This window comes from Rhagoletis pomonella, unplaced genomic scaffold (assembly GCF_013731165.1).
Source record: "Rhagoletis pomonella isolate Grant_MI unplaced genomic scaffold, Rhpom_1.0 Rhpom_scaffold_00003, whole genome shotgun sequence".
Lineage (NCBI taxonomy): Eukaryota > Metazoa > Arthropoda > Insecta > Diptera > Tephritidae > Rhagoletis > Rhagoletis pomonella.
Window position 1 is genome coordinate 55,154,178 of NW_023458557.1, and position 4,771 is coordinate 55,158,948.

Consider the following 4,771-nt stretch of genomic DNA (forward strand, 5'->3'; position numbering starts at 1 on the left):
ACACGGCTGATTCTGTCAAAATCACAAAGAGCGGATTAGCGGTACCGGGATTGGCGCAATCTCTATTTCTCTCAATCGTGCAAGGGTATTATAACTTTGTTCACATAACGGTTTTTTTGTAACAGGCAAAACGAATCGAGATAGATATAGACAAATGTATACATAAATGATCAGAATGAAAAGAGAAATCGATTAAGCGGTGACTGTCTGTCTGTCCGTCCGTCTGTGCACACGATAACTCGAGTAAAAATTGAGATATATTAACGAAACTTGGTACGTGCACCTCTTTCGGGCGTAGGACGGATGGTATTGAAAATAGGCAAAATCGGACAATAACCACGCCTACCTCCCATATAACGGTAATTTGGAGAAATACGAAATCTTCGATAAATCAGTAAATATTAGAGCTAATTTACTCAAAATTGATGCTTGCAACAATTCTTTACCAAGAAATACGTTTATGATAAAGTTTTGGAAAATGGGCGTGGCACCGCCCACTTATGATCACATATATGTATCTTGGCAACCGTTCTACCAATTTGTACCAAACTCGGTATGATTATTGTGCTTACCACATAGAAGCAAAACGTTGAAAATTATTGGAATCAAATTAAAATTACGACCACTTTTCATATAACGGCATTTCAGAAATGCTTGAAACTTCACTATTTCGAAATTTAAGGACGCTAATTTACTCAAAATTGATACACACCGGCTAACCATGTAGCGGTACCTGCGCCGGGTATTTAATGTTCGGCTCCGCTCGAACTTAGACTTTCTTACTTGTTTTTTATACTTTCTGCCGCTTATTTAAAATTATATTTAAATTACTATTAAGACACTTTAAAGAAAAAAATCAAGTACTTGGAATATTCTACATACTTTCAGCTCCATATCAAAAAAGTTCTGACAAGTAAATATTTTTAATCCAAATTGTCTCCGCGATTCACTTAAAATAATGCGTAGTTTTAGAAATAATAAGCACTTATGGAAAGTCTTCACTTTCCACGGTTGACACGGAGCTTTAGCGTTAAAAAATTATTTTTTTTCTATTCCCAGTTAGAGTGGGTGTTTGTTAGTAATTAGACAAGATATGGTGTCAAAATGACACATCAATATTTTCTTCGAATGACCTGCTACGGTACCACTGTACAGCGGTCGTCCCTCGGCAGGCAATGGCAAACCTCTGAGTGTATTTCTGCCATGAAGAACAGCTTCTCATAAAAATACAATCGCCGTTCGGAGCCGGCGTAAAACTCTAGGTCCCTCCGATTTGTGTGACAACATCAAGGCGCACGCCACAAGTCGGAGGAGAGGCTCGGCCAAACACTAACATATGTGTGAGCGCCAATCTATTATTATTATTATTATAAGGTTTAAATATAAGTAGATTATCCTCATTTTCGAGCTTAACTCCCTAATCTGTAATTAGTAAATGAGATTAGCCATACAAATTCTCAGATTAAACCGATAACTTTTCGGTGTCCGACCTAGTTTCACCGATTATATTTGCGAAGAATTGGAGAAATGTCAGATGTAAAAGTGAACAAAAATGGGAGCTAGCAAGGAAAAGAGGTTTGTAAAGGTATTTTTAATAAAATATTAAGGCAAAATAAATTCGAACTGCTTAACTCATTAAGCCCGGCACGTTTCGTCTGCGCAATGTGTGGGATTTCGGATATATTTTTAGCATTTAGAGAAATTTAACTTAAAAACAATTATAGCTGTACACAAATTATTTGCCTTAAAATGCTGTGTACATATATTCACAACAATTTTTGATTTATACATATATATTCTTATTGATCCGAATTCAGAGAGTTTTTTTGTGGTTTTTTAAAAAATCAATTTAAAATAATTTTGATTCAAAAATAGAAAAATGGTCTTGGAATCAACATTTTGTTTTACTGCACTGTCTAATAATTTATTTAGCAAAACTTTTTTTTTTAATATTTAGGAAAGTTCGTTGATTAAAGTTTTACGTTGCGCAAATGCAACGTTGGGACTTAACACTAAATATTTTCGTTAAAGTGCCAGCAAAGATATTATCACAAAGAGATATAGAACACATAATGAATGAATTGGACGATCACGATGAAATAGTAAGTAATATAAAAAACGCCGATATCGTTCAAGTGATATTGCTGCCGCCTGATACAGTTAGCGACACGGAAGATTTGGACGAATATGTTCAGCTGCTTTCTCATCAAGCCGAGGTAATTCCTGGCAAAGTTGCCGGAGCAGTTGAAATACTTTGTTTATACAATGACAATAATAAGATCAATCAAAGCGAAATAAGCGAGTCTATTCCAAAGCAAACAGTCACGGCAGAAAAAGCTAATTGGAGTAAGTCTTACAAATACGAATTTTCGCAACAGCCTGTTGATACTTCATCAGAAACTTCCCAAAGTTTGTTCGACAAATTGGGTAAGTAAATAAATGAATACAGTCGTATAATTTCCAACTCTACTCGAAAATTGTAGGAACACTAAATCCTTAAAAACTCTTTGAACTATTTATTGACGATGATGTGATTGACTTATTAGTGCAGAGTACAAAAACTATTCAAATATAGATTGCAGCGATATTTCATTTTCCACATATTCTAAAGATATACAAACATCGGCGTAGCCAGAATGAAATTTAGGGGGGGCTCGACCCTATTAAGCTGGCATTTCAGGGCACTATTTTATAAGGGTGATTTTTTTGAGGTTAGGATTTTCATGCATTAGTATTTGACAGATCACGTGGGATTTCAGACATGGTGTCAAAGAGAAAGATGCTCAGTATGCTTTGACATTTCATCATGAATAGACTTACTAACGAGCAACGCTTGCAAATCATTGAATTTTATTACCTAGAAAAGTTGGCAGAAAATCCGCTTTTTTATCGACAAATTTTGTTCAGCGATGAGGCTCATTTCTGGTTGAATGGCTTCGTAAATAAGCAAAATTGCCGCATTTGGAGTGAAGAGCAACCAGAAGCCGTTCAAGAACTGCCCATGCATCCCGAAAAATGCACTGTTTGGTGTGGTTTGTACGCTGGTGGAATCATTGGACCGTATTTTTTCAAAGATGCTGTTGGACGCAACGTTACGGTGAATGGCGATCGCTATCGTTCGATGCTAACAAACTTTTTGTTGCCAAAAATGGAAGAACTGAACTTGGTTGACATGTGGTTTCAACAAGATGGCGCTACATGCCACACAGCTCGCGATTCTATGGCCATTTTGAGGGAAAACTTCGGAGAACAATTCATCTCAAGAAATGGACCGGTAAGTTGGCCACCAAGATCATGCGATTTGACGCCTTTAGACTATTTTTTGTGGGGCTACGTCAAGTCTAAAGTCTACAGAAATAAGCCAGCAACTATTCCAGCTTTGGAAGACAACATTTCCGAAGAAATTCGGGCTATTCCGGCCGAAATGCTCGAAAAAGTTGCCCAAAATTGGACTTTCCGAATGGACCACCTAAGACGCAGCCGCGGTCAACATTTAAATGAAATTATCTTCAAAAAGTAAATGTCATGGACCAATCTAACGTTTCAAATAAAGAACCGATGAGATTTTGCATATTTTATGCGTTTTTTTTAAAAAAAAAGGTATCAAGCTCTTAAAAAATCACCCGTTATATATACAAGGAAAATTTTAAAGTTAGGGGGGGGAGGGGGGCTCGAGCACACCCCTGCCCTTACCTGGCTACGCCCATGTATACAAACGTTCATCGGAATTTAGTTCGTTACTGGTTACAATACAATTCCATCTATAAGAAGTTACTGGTAGAATTGTCCTTATCTTGGAAGCTCAATAATAAAGTCAGTAATAAGCCGCGATAGAATTCAACGGATTAAGATAATTTCCATGCTTGGGATAACTGAAAGCTTGATGTCAATGATAAATTTGCCAGAGTGACACCACTGAATGATCTACTGTAAAAAAAGTTCATGCAGTTCGGCATATTTGCTCACAACCTTTCTATCGATGATCATTTGCATATTTAGGCAGGCATTCATACTAAATGTTTCTAAAATCTAGACCTATTCGATTTGGATATAAATACGTCTGCCTATGATCGGCCGAGGGATACCTGTTTGCTTTTATACCTTATTACGGGGCTTAATTTCTCAGAGATACGTGCTTTGGTCTTGGACAGTCGATAGTGTTACAACTTCTGCATCGATACGTGCAAGCGAAACCAACACCGCGTTTTCTTTGAGAATTTTTCACATCTTCCAAACTTATGTCTCAACTAACCACAATGGGTTACTTTGCAGCAAGCACTGTGCGTGAAAATCGCACTGGTGGTGCAGAGCTTATAGATATTAAAAAAAAATCAAAAAAGCTCCTCGGAGATCCAGCGACCATGCATTCGAAAAAAATATGCTGTAGTCACTATTCTTTCCAATCACTTGGGGCATAATGCAACAAACAAAGTCAATCGATATGATAGAAAGAAAAAAAACATGGCAATATCGAATCCTCGTCCCATATATGAATACAATCACAACATGGGTGGTGTAGATCTATTTGACAACGCAATGATCAACTATAGAATTCGCATTCGTGGATAAAAAATGGTACTAGCCACTTATAACCAATGCACTGGATACGGCCATAGTGAATGCATGGAAAATACATTGTATCTTGCAAAAACAAGGAAACGCTCCGGTTATGGGACAGCTGGAATTTCGAGTTTTTGTTGTCAAAACGTTGCTGGCAGCCCCTATACGGAAACTTCAACGCAATCAAGCGGAGAGTTCTAATCCAAAAAAA

The 4,771-nt window shown here is 37.2% G+C and overlaps 1 protein-coding gene across 2 annotated transcripts in view; it reads left to right on the forward strand.

Moving 5' to 3' along the window:
- Window positions 1-4,771, forward strand: part of LOC118735310 (inhibin beta B chain) — a 166,431-nt gene that overhangs the window by 138,578 nt on the left and 23,082 nt on the right. Inside the window, exon 1 of one of the 2 annotated variants that reach the window (XM_036464988.1) lies at window positions 2,233-2,427. The exons of the other annotated variant lie outside the window; for it this stretch is intronic. The gene's annotated coding sequence lies outside the window, so the exon portion shown is untranslated. Of the gene's footprint in view, window positions 1-2,232; window positions 2,428-4,771 lie in introns of those variants that run through there. 2 annotated transcript variants of the gene reach the window in all.